The sequence below is a fragment of the Phragmites australis genome, chromosome 11 (assembly GCF_958298935.1).
Source record: "Phragmites australis chromosome 11, lpPhrAust1.1, whole genome shotgun sequence".
Classification (NCBI taxonomy): Eukaryota; Viridiplantae; Streptophyta; class Magnoliopsida; order Poales; family Poaceae; genus Phragmites; species Phragmites australis.
In genome coordinates this window covers 27984868-28006737 of record NC_084931.1, presented here as the reverse complement: position 1 = coordinate 28006737, position 21870 = coordinate 27984868, and the positions used below count along the sequence as shown (strand labels likewise).

At 45.7% G+C, this 21870-nt stretch overlaps 1 pseudogene; it reads right to left on the bottom strand.

The window, feature by feature from the left end:
• Window positions 1–41: 41 nt before the first annotated feature.
• Window positions 42–11110, bottom strand: LOC133884490 (protein RETICULATA-RELATED 5, chloroplastic-like; annotated as a pseudogene).
• Window positions 11111–21870: the final 10760 nt, after the last annotated feature.

Genomic DNA, 21870 nt, shown 5'->3' with positions numbered 1-21870 from the left:
TTATTCCATCACCCAGACTTGTCAAACTTCTTGTAGAGAACTGGCCTGCCAAATTTCCTATACTATCACCTTATATTATTCGAATTAACCCTGAATTTACAACTTGTTAAATTAGAAGCGACAGTCCTTTTTGCAGCAAATCCCCCAGGGACCGCGGGTGTTCTCCTTACAGATGTAGAAAATACAAACTGTAACAGCATATTTACTCTAGAAAAATTACAAGAAACAGTATAAGTACTCTGGTGGGGGTCAAAGAGAGAGAAAAAAAGGAAATGAACATATGTTGTAAGTAATGTTCCCCCAATTGTGTACTTCCGTTCTACTCGATCTGTCGCAAGAAGGCTTCCTTCACTTCCTATGAAACTATATGGTTATGTACTTCGAAGCCACCGTGAAGTACAAATCTCTAGGTCGGGCCATTCGATTGGTTGCTGCTGCTGCTCTCATCCGAATTCTGTACTTCAGCGTTACCACTTTCTAAGTGCACCATTTCGAGTGGCGTAGTGGCCTCGGCAGAAGGAAGCTTTTCCTCACTCTTTTGTAGTCCAGTGTATCGCGCAAGATCAACCCATTGCTGCAGCAAATAGAATAGGCCGTGAGGAGGGGAAAAAGGGCAGAAGTACTACTATGAGTTAATGTTGCTATCTTATTAAGGAAGTACGAGAATGCATAAATTAACAAAGGGAAACCCGAAACCACTTCAAGGAGGTAAACTTCGTTACAATAAACTGGTGATGGTGGCCTTACAACTTATCAGAAAATGTTAAGCTTCTTATGAAAACTGAGTTAGTAGCAGCGCTACCTCTGGTCTAAAGTAGATGCATTTGTTAGGCTTCCTATGACAACTGAGCTAGCAGCAGCACTACCTCTGGTCCAAAGTAGATGGTGTTTAATAAGTTGGTTTCCTTCGCATATACTCATCTATTTTTTTCCGAGACAGCATTTTCCACCAAATGCACCTCATAATTTCTTAGCTGTAGTGGTGTCAGAAATATGGGTATACAATCAACAGATGAAACTATGTACAAAATTAAAGCATTAACTACTTGCTTGTTCTATGTGCATGAAGCTAAAATGATGCACTCAAACTGAACGGAGAACATGAATCAGAATACGAGATGGAAAATTCAATGACCTTAATATAATCCAGTTTCTCTTATTATTGAACATTATGATTGTTCCGTCTAAAAATATTGAAAGAACATATACTACCAAACATGCTCAGAGAACAAAAGAGATGCAAAAAAATGTCCAACCTGTGTTCCCCAGTACGAGTTGATTGTCCTAGCTACAAAGGACAACAGGCTAGCAAGAAGTGGCTGATTGTAGTATGTCACCAGGCTCTCTCCTAGCCGATACTCCACTAAGCCAGCAATGATCTTCAACACAATTAGTAGAGAAATTTAGATGAACTGTGCTAAAACAAAACTAATATATAAGTTGCAAACTGAACTTAGCAAATAGTTTCCCGGAATAAGTTGGTTCATTGGCAAAATTGTGTATTGCAAAAACCACTTCCATGAGCTGGAAACAGATCAAATTTTCATGACGTGGTCTTTGAGCTGTTTCAAGATGTATGTTAAAGCTGAATCAAAAAGAAATTGAGAATATGCAGGAGGAACTGTGTATTTTTGTTTCAATGACTGCAGGACCTTGAACACAAGACCTCAACAGCCACAAGCTTATTAAATAGGTTGCCTGGGTGGACAGGTGGGCTCATGGTTGACCCAAAACGAGTCGGAATCTCGCGAAACTGGCAAAATCTGATTCTTGTTTGAAAATTTTCAACATTTCCTGCCTCTACGGAACAATATTGAAGGTGTTGAACCGTAAAATTAGTTGTGTAATGTACCAAAACCATTATGAATCGCTCAGAAAAAATCAGTACAGCGCTAAAGGCTGCCCCTCAGGTAGAAGATGAAATTATAGTACATAACAAAATGGAATCTAGGTGGCTAGGTTCTATCGAAAGTAAGTAGGTTATTTAGATAAATTACCTGATACCGCAAATTTGCTGATGTTCCAAGAAAGCAACTATAAACAGCTGCTGACTTCCAGATAGGAGATCTCTTCCGTCCTGCTTCCGCATTTACTGAAGGTTTCACGATTCCTCGAGCAGTATACACAAGATCTGAGGAAACTCCAGCCCCAACACTAGAAATGAACCCAACACTGGCAAGTTTCAAACCACCAATTAACACTGCTGCAACTCTCTGGCTCATATTCCAATCCTGACCCAAGATATTCTTTTGGAACGCGTTATCTGGCAATGATCCTAAAAGGCCTTTGACGAACTCCAAATTCCGACCAGAACCGTCATCAGCATATTGAAGTACTGAAATAGTAGGAGCGGGAAGCCACACGGTAAAGAAATCAACAACAGATCCTCTAATTGTATCAGTGAGGACATAGTCGATTTCTTCAAAAAATCTTCCTTTCCGTCTTTCATACTGCGCTAGTAGAGTGGTTGATATTGATATAGCCTCTTCAATAGCTAATCTTTGAAGGAATTTAGGGTCTGCCAGCAATCTTTCCCGGAAACCCTGTGGAAATTGATTGTTTTGAATAAAATTCAGTCTAAGTCATGTTTAGATGCCATATTTAGACACACCAACAGCTTCCATAGTTAGTCTGTTTCTAAATCAAGGAAAGTGTATGCATCAAAGAGGGGTATTCAGAAAGATCAACTAATAAACTGATAGGAGAGGGAAGGACTGAAGAGCAAAGTGAAAATAATGGAATCAGTTTCTTACTTGGAATCGATGAATCAATTCAGACATAAGAGGGTATTTCTCAAGGTCAAAAAAGTTCTGCAGTATCTCAGGAGAAACTACACCAAGATCTATTCCTTTCTGAAGATCCTGCCATATTCAGTCAAGAGTTTAATTAGCCAAAATTCAATGAAAATATGGCGCTACCAAGTATAAAAACATTTTGGCCACAGAAGAAAAGTCTAACTATATTGATTAATAAGAAACATGTATATTCACAGGAGAAAGATTTTCTTGTTTATACCAATAAGATACATTTTATTAACTACTTCTAGTCGTGGCATGAAATTCAAAGCATATTCAGGGCTAGCGCCTACTGGACCCCCGATACCACTTTACAACCAATTCCTGGATTTAACTGATCAAGAAAAAAAATCATAGAGAAAATATTGTAGGTAACATGTTGTTTCTCTCAACCAGCAATATTGAGTAGAGCACTGACTGTTGCAGCTTTCGCTAAATACACTATTCTTCACATGTTATTTAAAAGCTTCACGACAACAGGAAACTAGCAAGCAATGGGCCAGAAGAAAGAACAAGCAGCAGACCTGAGGTAAAGCTTCAGGCCTCCTACGAGCAGCATCCATAACTCGAGCAATTTCAGCACGGTCAAAGCAATTTCTACTGCAAGGTTTAGCTGCTGAATACCATAAAAAATCAGCCACAGGCATTTCACCTTCCCTCCTTATACCTTGTCTTTCAGGATCAAGTAGTACTACAACCTGGTCTTTCTTTGACATCTTTTTAGATATTCTGGCAGGAACACCAATTCCTCGTGATCCGTAAATAACATGGCTTGCACCCGTCACAACAATTAGCAACCGTGAAGGATCTCCATTAAGTTCTTTCATTATAATCTGGGACATGGTATAATCATCAACTACTCTTGTCTGTACAGATAAGTATGAGGTAGGGCCAAAAGGAGGGTCATCAGTTGATGTAATCTTGTCTATCAATGACCTGTCTGAGTTAGACATAAAGCCAGAAATGAAGCCTGAGCCTGCTGGAGGGGCATATGCTTCTCTTTCTGCTTTTGTGAGACCTTTAATCCCCTCTGCCTGGACAGTTCTTTTAACCTGCTCAAGAAAGAAACATTAATTCTACTAAGTTGACTGTGATACAACTTGGAAGCATGCAAACTCATAAAACAAATCATAGAACAGTAAGTTACACAGTAAACATTCAACAGAATGCACATCATGAGTAAAAACACTATAGAAGCAGACTGTATCTTTTTTCTCGAATACGCAGGAGAATTGCGTATCATTATATTAAAGAAGAAGAAAGGGTAGAGAACCCAAACACACTCACACCCACGGCTCTTAAATTACAGCCGTGCCTGAGAAACACAATAACACGACCACAAAACTCCCTAATCACTAGGGGCTAGGCAGCCAAGGAGGGAAAGCCCTCGAGCCCCAGCTGTCTCCCAGAGCTTAGCCTCTTCCTCGGCTAGCTGCAGAGCTGCAGCCATGCTAGGTGCAATTCCATCGAAAACACATCTATTCAGATGCTTCCAAATGGTCCAGGCACCCATAATGACCAGAGAATTAAAGCCCTTTTGCACCTGCCCGAAAACCGCAGCCCTAGCCTTGCACCACCAGTCTTCAAAGGTTTTATCATCAAGTGAAGGTGACAGAGCATGAAGATCATATCTCCTCAGGACACTAAACCAAAATTGCCTCGCAAAAACACAAGTGGTGAGCAGGTGCCTCAGACTGTATCTTTACTTTGCAGAATACCGGTACTCAATCATGCCATGACTTCTAAGCAACTATGTTGAAGCTTGCAGAGAGATTGTTTCAAGCTATGTGGCATGGCAATGTAAATCACAATATCTACTTTCAACTTTCAAGAAATATTTATTAAAAAAACTTTGACAGATATGAAACAGTAGAAGACTTGAATCATTGGTGCTGAGTGATACTGATAAAAAAGGATGTACACGTTATTCACACAATAATCTATAGACAGTGTGTGAAAGCCGTCAATCACCTCCAATGGAGCTCCAGAAGCAATAAGCTTAATTCCAGTATCACGACAGTAATTCAGAAGAGGTTCGTACTCCTGCCAGTGCTCTGGTGGCCAGTGCAATGTGTACAACTTTAAGATGCTGCCATCAATCCTACATAAAGCATATTGTCAAAATCTATTAAAAGGAAGTGTTCATGGTCTTACTTGAAAAATGAATTTTCCTTTACAGATTATAATTCTTCAGCAACATAAAGTTAATGTTAAGCTTCAACCAAAACTTAATCTGCAAAGAATACTGTCCCTTTACAACGATGATAATACCACACTATTAATGAGCAGCAAACATAAAAGTTCTGCTGCTGTTACAGTTAGGGATTCAAAACGTGGTGGTTGCTGGTTTTCCTGGTGGGTATGGGAAGACCGAATACTGGCTAGAAACATTTGAATATATATAGGAAATATGGATTCAAATTGATGGACAATTGGACAGGTATCCCAGGAGGAACCAACTGGGAACTGGTAAAATAATTTTGTATTCTCATTTTGTACCCCCAGGACTAGAGATTTTTTGCGAAAGTGGAATTTGAAACCCTGGTTAGGCTGGCAAGGAATAAGGCATACCAAACTCCTTGAATCTATTTGGATACTGCAAAGTCTAATTCATGCAATAAAATAAATATTGTCAACAAAACAACCTATGTGGTTAGAATAACCCAGCTGCAAGGGTAATGATCATATACCTTAATATGTAATACATCGTGTGTCCAAGGACAAACAGAAAGTATACAAAACTTGGTCTCAGCCAGACTATACAGGCCCACTACATCAACGTTATTCTTAGGCTCTTGCCAAGGAAATGCTACTCAAGTTCACCACACAGCAAGATGCAATTTTTCTAAGTTGTAAACTCTAAACAGTATCCCCTCCGTTGCATGTTGGCTCTGGATCGTTGAGAATGAATAAAAATCAAGATTTGAATCCTTTACCATACAGAACCATCAGATGTCATAGGCCGCTCAAACAGAGGCAAAGGAGAAATCACAAGCTCTATCTGCTACACAACTCAATCTCAATCACCGTGTTCGGACAAGTCTATCAGATGATAGCCATGATCCTTGCATTCTTAATTGAAGCTTTCTTCATCTAAATAGATTCAGAAATACTCGCAGTTCTTGTAAGTCGCAAATAAGCCAAACCATTGCAGTACTATACAGAGATAAGACAACGGTATGAGAAGTACTCAAATCAAGGTCTGTGTTCCATTTAACTTTGTCTTGTGGTATACCAATGGCATTGGGAATAGTGATCTCGAATTCATTTCTCCGAAACACCAATATACTGGCACCATGATATTTTTTTAGATAATGGCACATGAAGGTATCATGGTATGAAGTATGAACGCATCAGCTACAAACAACGGAGCTAAATTTCTCAGAGTCAATAACATGCAAACAGGTAAAGCTAGTTATTCTATGATGCAATCATGGTATGAAGTATGAACCCATCAACTACAGCAACTGAGCTAAATTTCACACATCCACTAACACGCAAACAGGTAAAGCTGCTGCTGGAGGTGTTTGGCTAAATTTCTCACAAATCCACTAACAAGTGAGCAATTGTTTGGCTAATAACTTAAAGTAAAACGCAGAAGGAGAGCAGCAGCACCTCCCGTCCACGAACTGGTCGAGCTGCTGCTGGAGGTCACAGGGGAACGCCTCGAGCGCGAGCGCCAGGCCCCTCCCGGCGTCGGCGCAGCGTCCCGCGAGGCCCCTGACGATCTCGAGCTCGAGCGCGCGGTCGTCGGGGTCGGGCTCGAGCTCGGCCTCGCCGAGGTACACCACCCTCGCGGCCGCAAGCTTCTCCCACACCCGCCGCCTCGCCTCCCTCCCCGCCACAGCCTGCGGCTCCCCCAGGACCGTCGCGTCGTACACCCTCGACATGGCCGACTCGTCCGGCTCAGGCTCAGGCTCAGCCTCCGCCTCAGCCGTGGGCTGTGGGGAGGGAGAGGGGGAAAGGGACTCGTCCGTGGGCGGCGGCGGGGGGGCCGGGGAGTCGGCATCATCGGCGGCGGCGGACGAGGGGAGCGTGGGGAGGACGACTGAGGCGGCGGCGAGCGAGGGGACGAGGAGGAGGAAGCTGCGGCGGGAGGCGGCGGAGGCGGGCACGTCGCGGCGGCGGGAGGAGGAGGATATTTTAGAGCCGAAGCGGGAGCGGGGAGAGGGGAGGCGCGGTTTGAAGGAGTCGGGGCTCTGAGACGGCGCGTGGGAGAGCATTGCTCGCGGACGATCGAGTTCGAGGTCTTGCTGCTGAATGCAGGAACGAGCAGAATTCCAAGTCTGCTGTGTGCTTTGCGAGGATGCTGGATGAACTAGTTGTGAGAACAAAATGGAATTTCAAACCTGCAGGTAACACTAGTGCGACAAGCGAAATTTGCAAGGTTTCATTTGACTTGTGTAACGTCCAGCCATAAGATCTGTAAGATCTCTACTGGACACTCGTACAAATCGCTAATTCTGGTCAATTGGTAGGACTCATCTTTCATGGACAGCAGTAGTACCATGCGAATTGTGAAGGATGTGTGTGGATAAGCAAAGATGACAGCCACAAGCTCCCCGACCTGCCCAGTCAGCATTCAGCAACCTGTGAAGCCTGGAAACAGGCCTCGTATCTGCCATGGCCCATGGGTATCGTCCATCGCACAATTCAAAGCAAACACTTCTGTTTCAAAAGGTACACGTGCATAGGAACACCGAACACCACAGGGTGAGATCATACGGCAACAGAAGCACATTCACCAGTCAGTTATCACCGAGAAAAAAAACTGCGTGTGTGGTTGTCACACTTGCCAATTATCACCGAGAAGTTCATTTGCCGCAACTCAACTTCGCACAATTGTACATAACTCATATGGCATTACAACCAGATCCAAGGAGGCAAAATTGGGAGGAATCAATCAAGAATGGTTGGGTCGGCACTGAAAGTCGGAGCAAATTAAATTGGTCAAAATCCACTACTCTATACTCCATATACAAGCTATATCACTTGCCCTTGTTAGCGTATACTTTAGTCTCCTCTGCAACTTTTCCCCACATATTAGCAAAATGGTCTGAATATGAAACCTGCACATAACAATTGTAGAACAAAATATTATGGAATTAAACCATGTTGCTGTATCTCTCTGTTTCTTTCCCCTTTGTCAGCAAATATACAGGGTAGTATTCATGGTTATTTCTATGTTGAACAGCACAATATTCATACCTGATTTATAGCAAATCCTTTCAGCATCTCCACAAAATCCCGACGTCTTTCTTTGTCAAATCTTTTGATTTCAATCATATTGTTTTCCTGCATTGTCAAATAAAGTTTGATAGGAAACATAGGTCCATTTCCTCCAAAAGCCAATGTGGTTTCAAATTTCAATAAGATCCATACTAGCTCCTAGCATTCCTAGAGTCCTATAATTTGCTGTGACCACTCCATGAGTGATCATAAATTTAAGTTAGCTGTAACTTTTATCTGACTTAACGAAAGACCCAACTGTTCTTAGCATCATTTCACATACCCTGAAAAGTGAAAATACATGTTCAAACTCCCAAAAGGACCTAAAGTACTGCTCCATACTCCGGATATTAGCATCCCAAGAAGCTGAAGGGCACCCTCTAGGCTTTCTTAAATTAAAAAACTGCCAGTTCCAAAAAAAAGACTGCCAGTTCCAAAAAAAAGAAGATGCATATCTAATGCCTATCACAAGAGCTGTTCAGTTTAGAAAGCTCTCGAAGAGACAGATTTGCATCTAGGACCTCAACTAACAATGAAGATAGGGAGTGCATCAAATGGCAAAAGTGGATAAAATGACCTCATGAAATGGACTCTTGGTAGTTTAACTACAGCTTAAGCTAGCATAAAAAATTATCGTAACAGCAAGCTAACATTAATTCTAATTTAAAAGGGAGTGAGTATGAAGCAGAGATGCTTGAGGTGCTGTAGAAAGAACAGGCTTTGATCGATGAGAGAATTTGTATTGGATTGCTTACAGAAATCGCATTTCAAGTTAGTATTCATATACATAGCAAAGCCTATGCTACAAAAACGCTGATCATATCACATGCAAGGATCATAATGAAGTTTTCTGCCGGTGATGTTAGCCATCAAAGACAAGGAGAACAGAAAACCCAAATGCAAGAATTACAGTATATACTAAGCTTCAACCGTATGATGTTGTTACCACTTACCAATAGATGACTATCCAACTATGCATGTTCAACCATCACAAGAATATAAACTAATCATACTTAAATTTTGGTGATGTGCAAACTTGGTCCAAAGACTAGCAGAGTATATGCAGTTACAGAAATTAGAAACGATGGATGTCATGAGAAAAACATGATTAAACTTTAAGTAATAAATGATAGGAGGTGCATGCTTCTTTTTCTATATGTAAAACTTCAACTGTGTGCTTTTAGATTATTTCCCCCGATAAGTACATACTCAGTATGTTTTTTCAACGGAATATTGGCACATCACAGATTTACCTTAATGTTTTCATATCCCTTAAGTGCATCTATTTTCGCTGCTTCTGTTGATCTTATTGTTTCTTTCAATCCCTCTACCTTCTGATACTTTGACCACTCATGACCCATATCTCTTGATGATACGGATTCAAGTTTTCCTGCCCTGGTGTGCAAGGAAAATAAATCAGCTGACAGACTTTGCACACGATGTAAAGCATTAGAGCGATCAGTAAATGCATGATGGACAGATATCATCATCTCCATGTATTCATGGATACTACCCTGCAAAGGCATAAACAATGTCTCGTTATTTCAGAAAACAAAAACAATTCTGAGAAAAGATACTCAAACACTTCCCCAATATTTGAGTCTGCAACATATCAACATACCAGGTGTTTTACAATTTCAGAATTTAATTTTCTCTGCGATCTGCTGAACTTGACTACTGAATTTGCAAAATTATGGATATCACCAGCTCGACTTCTCTGGGTACTACATGTTGCTTGCTCTCGTTCAAATTTTGCCAGCTTAAACAGTGTCATTCCCAAGTGACCTGCAGTTTCTCTAAGATCATCCTGAGCTTTAACAAGCGCTTCTGCCTGCATAAAATACAAAATTAGAAGATTCACAAGAACAGTTTTGTGGACCAATACACACAACTGGAAGATGTTTCACATAATATGTGAGTGTGTAACAAAAGAACAGGCATCTTGAGAACCAATACACACAACTAGAGATGTGTCACACAATATGTGAGTGGACCAATACCTGCTGAGATGTTGTGGTGAGCTGCTGCTGTAAATCCTCAAGCTTGGCCTTGTGCGCCAGGAATTCTGTGTCTGTCTCCTGCTCCACAGGTGGAGGCTTCGTTGCGACCAGCCCATTAACCACCGTCTGCTTCAGATCCTTAAACATGCCAAACAAGTCTCTCCCAGCTTTCGCCGGCACCGGCGGAGCAGTAGCATTCACTGTGGTAGTCCAGTACCGCGGCGCCTCGCCCTCAAAGGCTGGGATGGCGCCTGGTTCGGTGAGGAACGTGCGGAGGTCGGGGCTGCGGCCGACGACGGGGTGCGCGGCGAGGCGGCAGAGGTAGCGCTGGAGCGCGGCGCAACGCTGGCTCACGAAGTCGTGGCGCTGTATGACCTGCCCCTCGAGGACGCTCTTGTCGGGCCGGGCAGGGACGAAAAGGCCGCGGTGGGCCGCGGCGAGGCGGTCCGCGAGGGCCACCACGTCGCGGAAGCGCCGCCGCACGCGGAATTCGCCGCCGCCGCCCGCGAGGCGGGTGGTGACGAGGTAGGAGAAGTAGCTCCCGGAGCCAGGGATCACGCCGGAGGCACCGGCGCTGGGCTCCGCGTGCTTCTTCGGATCGGACACGGTGATCCGCGCGAACACGGGGGCCGCTGCATCGGCGCGCGCGGCGGCCAGACGGGCGATGCTGGGGGCGGAGGCGGGGGAGAAGTCGTCCTCGTCGAGGAAGTCGTCGATGACGAAGGGGTCGTGGTTCGCGGCGGCGGCGGGGGAGGCAGACGGGCGGAGGAGGGGGTCTGTGGAGGCAGAGGCGGTAGCGGCGGTGGATGACGACGATGAGTAGAGGGCGAGGGTTTCGAGGTCGTCAGCGGCGGAGGCAGCCGACGGCGAGGGCTCGGCTGCCATCATGGCTGATTAGGGATAGTTTGGGGATTTAGTGGGAGAAGGAGATCTGACTCGGCGGGAGGAGGAGGAGGAGCTCGAGGCGGCTGGCGTCGCGTGTCCCCGCCGCGGGTATGCGTAAGCAGGGGGGCAGCTGGTTTTGAAGTGACCCCAGCTTAAATAACGCACCAGAACCGTTCAATTTCATCGTCGTTTGACGATCTCCAACCTATTCTTTGTTTCGTTATTTTTCCGATTTTCCTTCTTATTCTCATTCTTTTTATTTTTTCTTATCTTCAACAGCTTTCTTTCCAATAAAATAAAATAAAAAAGAATCCAGTATAAAAAGAATGACTATATAAATTCCTTCGTGACGGAAATCGTAAAAAAACCCTGTTAGTACACTGAAAGGAACGGAATTTTCGTCGTAATCACTTGGACGTAGTATTATTACTTATCGATAGGGTGACCTGGCACGCAAGCAACAGCTCTACACTTTTGTCCCGCAGAATACCAAAGCACGCCATAGTAGGGCTCATTTGAATAGCACGTGGAGAAAGTGATTACAGCCGTTAAATTTTTATTATTAGTTTTTATGATATATTTTTATCTTATAAACATATCAAATACTAGAAAAACTCCTCACAGCTTGCTTCATAGTTTCTAATTTATTTTAGTCACAGTCGCTTTCTTAACCAGTCAAAAATCGATAGAAACCGAGACAAAAAAAACTAACAATTTAGATAACTTCTGACTTTTTCAGAAAAAACATATCCAAATGAAAGGTAATTGTCGGACCCCTCCTTTGGGGTCACCTCATGTAGCTCATACCAGTATCTGGATCAGTAGCTGGTACGCACGAACTTCAACAGAAATAGACATCACAGTCATACATCGAATAAATACGATAATAGAGTACAATACAGAGTTCATTACAACAGAAGCCCGTAGGCACAAATTAATCAAACCCTCGAAGCACAACGGAAACATACAAAAGCGACCCAAGCCCTACAGGCAGCTTGAGTGCAGACGAAATCGGCTTCTCTAATCTTCATCTTCTCCTTCGACGAAGTCAGCCTCTGAATCATCTGGATCCACAATTAGCAAGTGTGAGTACATAAGGTACTCAGCAAGTCCTACCTCAAGGGGAAAAATTAGATGCTTAAAGGTAGATCAAGGATGAGGCTATATAGTCTTTTAGGTTTTGCGAAAAGCTAGTTTTATTGATGTAAGGTTCATTTTGCAAAGACTAACTTTTAATAAAAACACTTCCGAAGAGAAATACATGAGTTGAGCTTATGGGGGTTGACGGCCCTGGGGGAGATACATCCGTCCCGCCAGTTCCCACAAGACTTTTGCCAGCGGACACACAGTCCAGGAGGCATTAGGGCACAAAGTCAAAATCCTTCTTTTCGAAAACATGGGCACACAGCCCACTCACACACCAAGGAGATACTGACGCCGAAAAGCTAATCATTGTGACCAAACCATAGCATATCCTTGACCGAGGATACAGCTATCCGGATAGGTTTAACACTCTGCAGAGGTTGTACACTTTACCCACAAGATATGCACAGGCTTCCACCATAGCAACTGGTGAATCCGTCATAACAAGACGCAATGACCTCACAACGAAGCCACAATATCCACCCATGGGGCACTAAGATACCAGGGGCCTTAGAAGATTCACGGGAAAGATCACTTAGCAATCCCAAGGCTTGACTTAGCCTCAACAATATCACCAGCCGGACCTTGGGCTACACACTACCCAAGTCTTCTCCTGGTCCCCATTGCCACTACCGGCCTCCGGGTGGGTACCACACTAAGTCAGAGGGGTTAGGTCAAGTCCTGTCCATACAGGCCATGTGGTTGTACGAGTGGATACTAGATGAGATATCACAGCGAACCGGTCCTTATATGACCGAGGCAAGAGTCTCCCAGCAAGAACACCACAAAGGCGAATCTTACTCCAAGGTAGTTCCCACTTTCGTGGGGCACCTTACTCATCCTCGTCAACACTACTCTAGAGTTTTCCCAAGAACACAAGTTTTACACGCACACGCACCAAGCACACATCACTTCACATTGTAAAGCATGATTATTATATGTAAATAATCTAGTTCTTTCTTTTGAGCAAAGCAATCCTAAGCATACTAGTAAACAAGCATTCATCCAAACAATCATTATAGTTGATGTTGGGATCCTTCTAAGGTTCCAACGGAATAAAGGTAACAATGACAAGGCATGGGATAAACAAGCTGAGTCATAACTATTCTAGCATTTCTTAAAGATCACAACTATTAATCTAATCATGCATACTCCTATTGTTTGAAACAACGGCTCTACGGGTTGTATTTAAAAATATAGGATCAACATGATCAACGGTTGTAGGACTTGCCTTCGTTGAAGTCCTCGTCTGCTCCTTCTTCAAACTCCGGGTTCTCGGGGTCTTCCTCGAATGCTCCTTCCTCTAATAATCGCAATAACGACAAAGGCACAATCAATCAAACAATTAAAACAATGACCAAACAATTTACAAAAATTATGAAATTGACATGATTGGGTAGATCTCGAATTTAGATGAATATCGGTAGAAGAATCGATGAAAACGGAGTTAGGACGGAGGAGAAACGGGCTTCGGAAGTTTTACCGGGAGAAAAATTCAGAAAAAGAAAAGGGGAGAATATTCCCGGAATATTTTGCTGAGTCGGCTCGCGGCTCATGGCTCGGCTCTGGGATCGGCTCGCGGCTCAGGCTCGGCTCAGACTCGATTGTTGGTGGGCTCGGCGGCTCGGCTTCAACGGGCGGCTCGGCTCGGCTAATATGGGGCCCACATGACAGCCACACAGGAGAGAGGAATATAAGAGAGAGAGAGAGAGAGAGAGAGAGAGCGGCTCGGGTAGTAGAGAGAGAACGGGAGGGGGAGAGAGGAGATGGGGCGCAGGTGGCGGCGGCGCTGGCGTGGCAGCGGCTGAGGGCGGCGGCGGGCCTCGTCGGTGGAGGACGGCGGCGGAGCACCGGCCGGAGGGAGGCGGTGGACCGAGGGACGGTGTCGGTCGGCGCGGGGAAGCGGCGACGGCGCACCGACGACAGAGCGGTGGCGGCCGGCGGCGGAGGGACCCAGGTACACCATCGGGGAGAGGGAAAGGGAGGGAGAGGGAAGAGGAGAAGGGGCCGGAGAGCTCACCGCGGCGGGGGTTCTCGGAGAGAGAGGCGGCGGGGAGCGGAGGGGCTCGGAGAGAGAGAGAGAGAGAGAGAGAGAGAGAGAGAGAGAGAGAGAGAGGGTGGGTGTGAGGTGGAAGAAGAAACACTGTTCACCCCCTTTTATAGCACGACGATGGAGCGGCGCGCGGGGCGAGGCGGCTCGGGGCACAAGGCAGCTCAGGGCGCGAGGAGGGGTGCGGGGCGCGAGGCAGCACTGGGCACGAGGTCTACCGGCGCGCGGCGACAGGACAGCGCGGCGCGGTAGCGGCGGTGGTAGTCGGGTCACGGGGAGAGAGAGAGAGAAGAGAGAGAAGGAGGGGGAAAAGGGGATTAAATTTTTAGGGATTTGACAGTAATCCTCCAGTAACTTTTGTTTACAACCAATTAGGTCAAAATTTTGATTATGGATTCTAACCTTAAAAGTAAAAGCACAGACAAATAGTCACAATTTAAAAATCGATTATCACCGACTCATTCGATCACAGAATAATGGTTCAGCGAAATTCGACAGCTTATGGCTTTCATGCTAACGGTTAAGTCTAAGATTGTTTCATCAAAGGTATTCAGCTGGTAGGCAGCCCAAACATCCTGAATTCCTGATTAGTACGAAAATGTACGGTCCAGATCATGTGCAGTTGCTATGTACAGTTGAAACCGCAACTGCACATGATCTCGGTAAGAAATTTAGAATACACCTCAGGAGTCCAAATTCTCAGTCTCAGTTCACCTTGGAATTTTCGCATTCTCCAGTATGACAGCATCTTTAGATCTCCACTTATACTGAACAAGAAATAACACACAAAGTCCACGATCCAGCTTAAGCCGGCATTACCAAGCAAGCATGCACAAGGCAAAGCAGCTGTCGGACCCCTCCTTTGGGGTCACCTCGTATAGCTCATACCAGTCCCTGGATCAGTAGCTGGTACGCACGAACTCCAACAAAAGTAGACATCATAGTCATACCTCGGATAAATACGATAATAAAGCACAATACATAGTTCATTACAAAAGAAGCCCGAAGGCATAATCTTACAAACTCTCAGAACACAGCGGAAAATACACAAAAGCGACCCAAGCCCTACAGGCAGCTTGAGTGCAGACGAAACCGGCTTCTCTAGTCTTCACCTCCTTCTTCGGCGAAGTCGGCCTCTGGATCATCTGGATCCACAATTAGCAAGTATGAGTACATAAGGTACTCAGCAAGTCCTACCTCAAGGGGAGAAATTAGATGCTCAAGGGTAGTTCAAGGATAAGGCTGTAGAGTCTTTTAGATTTTGCGGAAAGCTAGTTTTATTGATGCAGGGTTCATTTTGCAAAGACTAACCTTTAATAAAAACACTTTCAAGAGAAAAACATAAGTTGAGCTTATGGGGGTTGACAGCCCTGGGGGAGGTACACCCATCCCGCCAGTTCCCACAAGACTTTGCCAGCTGACACACAGTCCAGAAGGCTTAGGGCACAAAGCCCAAACCCTTCTTTTAGAAAACACGGGCACACAGCCCACTCACACGCCAAGGAGTTACTCACGCCAAAAAGCTAATCATTGTGATCAAACCATAGCATGTCCTTGACCGAGGACACGGCTATCCGGATAGGTTTAACACTCTGCAGAGGTTGTACACTTTACCCACAAGATATGCACGGGCTCCCACCTTAGCAACTGGTGAAGCCGTCATAACGAGACGTAACGACCTCACAACGAAGCTACAATATCCACCCATGGGGCACTAAGATACCAGGGGCTTTAGAAGAATTACGGGAAAGATCACTTAGCAATCCCAAGGCTTGACTTAGCCTCAACAATATCACCAGCCGGACCTTGGGCTACACACTACCCAAGTCTTCTCCTGGTCCCCATTGCCACTACCGGCCTCCGGGTGGGTACCGCACTAAGTCAGAGGGGTTAGGTCAAGTCCTGCCCATACAGGCCATGTGATTGTACGAGAGGATACTAGGTGAGATGTCACAGCGAACCGGTCCTTATATGACCGAGGTAAGAGTCTCCCAGCAAGAACACCACAAAGGCGAACCTTGCTCCAAGGTGGCTCCCACCTTTGTGGGGCACCTTACTCACCCTCGTCAACACTACTCTAAAGTTTTCCCAAGAACACAAGTTTTACACGCACCAAGCACCAAGCACACACCATTCATTTTGTAAAGCATGATTATCACATGTAAATAATCTAGTTCTTTCTTTTGAGCAAATCAATCCTAAGCATACTAGTAAACAAGCAATCTTCCGAACAATCATTATAGTTGATGTTGGGAAATCTTCTAGGGTTTCAACGAAATAATGGTAACAATGACAAGGCATAGGATAAACAAGCTAGGTTATAACTATTCTAGCATTTCTTTAAGAATCATAGCTATTAATCTAAACATGCATACTCCTATTATTTGAAACAATGGCTCTACGGGTTGTGTTTAAAAACATAGGATCAACATGGTCAACGGTTGTAGGACTTGCCTTCGTTGAAGTCCTCGCCTGCTCCTTCAAATTCCGGGTCCTCGGGGTCGTCCTCGAATGCTCCTTCCTCTAAAAGTCGCAACAACGGCAAAGGCACAATCAAACAAACAATTAAAATAAGGACCAAACAATTTACAAAAATTATGAAATTGACATGATTGGATAGATCTCGATTTTAGATGAATATCGGTGGAAGAATCGACGAAAACGGAGTTAGGACGGAGGAGAAACGGGCTTCGGAAGGTTTGCCGGGAGAAAAATTCAGAAAAAGAAAAGGGGAGAATATTATCGGAATATTCGGTTGAGTCGGCTCGGACTGGACTCGGCTCAGGCTCGGCTCGGGTTCGGCTCTGGGGTCGGCTCGGCTCAGCTGCTGTCGGCTCGGCTCTAACCGGACCCACAAGACAGCCCCACAGGGGGAAAGGATATAAGAGAGAGAGAGAGAGAGAGAGAGAGCAGAGAGAGGAAGACCGGCTCGGGCACAGAGAGGATCGGGAGGGAGAGAGAGGGGCGACGGCGGAGCTGGTGCGGCGGCGGCGCGACGGCGGAAGCCGGCGACGGGGCGCCGACCGGAGGGCGGCGGCGGCCGGAGGGAGGCGGCAGGCCTTGCCGGCCGGGGCTGGCTGACGGGCGGCCGGCGGCTCGGGGACGGGCAGCGGAGGCCGGCGACGGGGAACGGCGGCGTCCGGCGTCAAGGAGGGGCCCAGGTACGCTCGGGGAGAGGAAGAGAGAGGAGAGAACCGGGGAGGGAAGCTCACCGGCGGCGACGCGCACAGAGAGAGGGCGGCGGCGGCGGCGAGAGCTCGGGAGAGAGAGGTGATGTGAGAGAGAGTGAAGTGAGGAAGAAGGCACTGTTCACCGCTTTATAGCGGTCGGCGGGGCGAGGAGCGGCGCGCGGGACGAGGAGGCTCGGGGCTCGGAGCGGCGCGGGGCGCGAGGCTCGGGCATGGGGCGCGAGGACTGCCGGCGCGGCGACGGGACGGCAGACGCGGCGCGCGGCGATGGGACGGCGGGTCACGGGGAGAGAGAAGAGAGAAAGAGAGAGAGAGAGAGAGGATGGAGAAAAGGGGAATTTTTTTTTTAGGGATTTGACAAACCTACCCCACTTAGGAAAATCTCGTCCTCGAGATTTGAGGCTCTTCTTCGAAGAGGTAGGGGAACTCCTTCCGAAGATCATCTTCACGCTCCCAGGTAGCTTCAGCCTTCGTGTGGTTGCTCCACTGTACTTGACAGAATCTGACCACAGATCTTCTAGTTTATCGCTCTGTTGTATCCAATATTTTTATTGGTCGCTCTTGGTACCGTAGGTCCGGTTGAAGGTCCATCACTTCTATCGGTACTTGCTCTTCAGGAATCCTTAAGCACTTCTTCAACTGTGATACATGGAAGACGTTGTGAATGTCTGCCATTTCTTCTGGAAGTGCGAGGCGGTATGCCACGGCACCAATCCTGCTTAATATCTTGTATGGTCCAATGTATCGGGGTGCTAACTTTCCTCGAATCCGAAATCGTCGTGTGCCTCTTATTGGCGATACCTTCAGATATACATGATCTCATGTCTCGAACTCAAGATTTCTCCTTCTAGTGTCGGCATAACTCTTTTGTCTGCTTTGAGCTGCTTTCAAGTTCTCTCTTACTTTGGCTACATGCTCTTCAGCCTCCTTTATCAAGGCTGGTCCATAGAGACAGCGTTCTCCGACTTCAGACCACATAAGAGGGGTTCTGCACTTTCTCCCATACAATGCCTCGAAGGGTGACATCTTCAGGCTTGTCTGATAGCTGTTGTTATAAGAAAACTCTGCATAAGATAAACTTTTCTCCCAATCTTTTCCATATGTGAGCACACAAGCTCTTAGCATATCTTCCAGGATTTGATTCACTCGTTCTGTCTGCCCATCGGTCTGCGGGTGATAGGCTGAGCTGTAGTCCAACTTAGTTCCTAAGGTGGCATGTAGGCTCTTCCAGAATCTTGCGGTGAATTGGGGGCCACGATCTGACACAATTCTACTCGGGATACCATGAAACTTGAGGATGTTGTCCACATACAACTGTGCTAGCTTATCTCCTCCATAGGTTACTTTTACCGGTATAAAATGAGCTACCTTGGTCAAACGGTCTACTATGACCCATATAGAATCATGTCCTCTTTGAGTACGGGGCAATCCCACAACAAAGTCCATCCCGATTTCATCCCACTTCCACACTGGGATAGGAAGTGGTTGCAATAGTCCTGCTGGTTTCTGATATTCTGCCTTAACCCTCTGGCATATGTCACAGCATGCGACAATTCTAGCTATGTCTTTCTTCATTCCTGACCACCAGTATTTCTCTTTTAAGTCCAGGAACATCTTTGTCGACCCAGGGTGGATCGAATAAGCAGAGTTATGGGCTTTGTCCATAATGAGTTTTCTAAACTCTTCTTTATCAGGAACACAGATCCTATCTTTGTACCATAAGGTTCCTTGGTCATCTACTCGAAATCCAGGTGCCTTGCCTTCTCCAGTTTGGACCTTAATTTTCTGTAGCTCTTTATCTTCTTCTTGAGCTTTTCGAAGTTGGCCTTCTAAGGTAGGTTGGACTATCAAGGTATTGACACAACCTTCATTGACTATTTGGAGATTTAGGCGTTGGATTTCCTTAAGTAGCTCTGGCCTCCGTTTCTGAACTCTTAGGTTGTAGCAATGAGCCTTCCTGCTAAGGGCGTCTGCTACGACATTGGCTTTGCCTGGATGATACTGAATATCCAGATTATAGTCCTTAATCAACTCCAACCATCTTCTTTGCCTTAGGTTTAAGTCTGGCTGGGTAAAGATATACTTCAGACTCTTATGATCTGTGAATATCTCACACTTATTTCCAATTAAGTAGTGTCTCCATAGTTTAAGGGCATGCACTACGGCTGCTAGTTCCAAATCATGTGTCGGGTAATTCTTCTCATGCTCCTTCAACTGTCTAGATGCATAGGCAACTACCTTACCATCTTGCATTAGGACACATCCTAATCCTTGCCTAGAGACATCACAGAACACTGTGAAATCCTTGTGAATATCTGGCAAGGTTAGCACTGGGGCTGTGATTAATCTATCTTTTAGCTCCTGAAAGCTCTTCTCACAAGCCTTGGTCCATTGAAAAGGTTTTTCCTTTTGGGTCAGTTCAGTCATAGGTTTTGCTATCTTCGAGAATCCTTCTATGAACCTCCGATAGTATCCTGCCAATCCAAGAAAACTTCTGATTTGTGTTACGTTAGTCGGCGGTTTCCAATCCGCGACTGCCTTAACTTTAGCAGGATCCACTGCTACTCCTTCTTCCGTTATGACGTGTCCAAGAAAAGCAACTTTCTTTAGCCAAAATTCACACTTGTTGAATTTGGCATAAAGCTCATGGGCTCTTAATCTTTCTAGGACTATTCTTAGGTGCTGTTCGTGCTCTTCGGCACTCTGAGAGTAGATGAGTATGTCGTCAATGAAGACTACGACAAACTTATCTAACTCTTCCATGAACACCCTATTCATTAAGCTCATAAAGTAGGCAGGAGCATTGGTTAATCCAAAGGACATTACTGTGAACTCGTATTGTCCATACCAGGTTACAAAGGCTGTTTTAGGTATGTCACTTTCCCGAACCTTTAGCTGGTAATATCCTGACCTCAAGTCAATCTTAGAGAAGAACTTGGCTCCTTGCAGTTGATCGAAGAGGTCATCGATCCTGGGCAGTGGGTATTTATTCTTTATTGTGACTTCATTTAAGGCTCGGTAGTCTACACACATCCTAAGACCACCATCTTTCTTCTTCACAAACAAGACAGGTGATCCCCATGGGGACAAGCTAGGCCTTATATATCCTTTCTCTTGCAACTCTCCTAGCTGTTTCTTCAATTCCACTAGTTCATTTGCTGCCATACGGTAGGGTCTCTTGGCTATTGGGGCTGTTCCGGGGACAAGATCTATGATGAACTCTATTTCCCGGTCAGGTGGCATTCCAGGTAGTTCCTCTGGGAACACGTCTGGGTACTCCTTTACTATGGGCACTTTGTCCGGAGTGGTGGCTTCCAAGTTGCACAACATGTGCTTGGGTTTTGGTCCCTTAGGCTGGCATTCTACTTTAATGCCATGGTGGTCAACTAGGGTGACCTTTCGGGTGCCACAAGCTATGTTGCCTTGACATTTGGCTAACCAATTCATCCCAAGGATGATATCTATTCCATCAGATTGGAGAACCACTAAGTCTGCTAGGAACTCTACCCCACTTATTATAATTTTCACCCGAGGGCATCCTAATATGCACCTAATTTCCGCTCCGGGAGAGCGTATCATAAGGGGGGTCTTAAGCATGACAGTTGGAATTCTATGCTTAGCAACAAACTTTGAGGATATGAATGAATGCGAAGCTCCAGAATCAAATAGTACTGTTGCTAGAGTTGAATTGACAATGAACTCACCGAAGACGACGTCCGGTGCTTCCTGGGCATCACGAGCATCGATGTGGTTGACACGGCCTCTTCCAAAGGATTGTGTTGTCCTCTTCTGCTGTCCTGAGGCTTGGGGTCCACCACGTCCAACTCCCGACGCTGCTGTCCTAGCACTTGCTGCGGGGTTTGTCAGGGCTCGTGCTGCGTTAGGGTTCTTGTGTGGGCAGTTGGCTATCACATGCCCGGGCTCTCTACAATTGTAGCAGACTCTGTCCTTGTTTCTCTCTGTCACCTGTGCAACAGTTCCACTGCTATTCTGCTGACTTACTGGGTGCTGGCTGCGGTAGGCTGAATTTGCTGGTTGGTTATATCCTTGAGACCGATACTGCATGGTTGGTTGGTGTTTTGGCTTCTAGTGGTAGCTAGGTCTGGGCCTTGCAAACCTCTCTTGCTGCTTCTGCTTCTGTGCCAAAAACTTGCGCTTCCGGTCATTGTCTCCTTCAGTCTTGGCCTCCTCTACGATGATGGCTCGATTCATCATCGTATTGAAGTCCGGGTAGGTACTTGCGGACAAGTGTGTCTTCAGGGTACTATACAGTCCCCTTCTGAAACGGTCATGCTTCTTCTTATCTGTGTTCACATCCTCAGGGGCATATCGAGAGAGCTTTGTGAACTTGCGGATGTACTGATTCACGATCATGGACCCTTGCTTTAAGTCGCGGAACTCCGCTGCCTTCATCTCGATGATCCCTTCGGGAATGTGATACCTTCTAAATTCCTCCTGGAATTCCTTCCATGTGATGGCACTAGCATCTTCTACTGCTTCTTGGTAGTTTTCCCACCATTCTAGGGCTGCTCCTGTTAGCTGGTGTGATGCCAAAAGAACTCTTTCATGGTCGCTGGGGT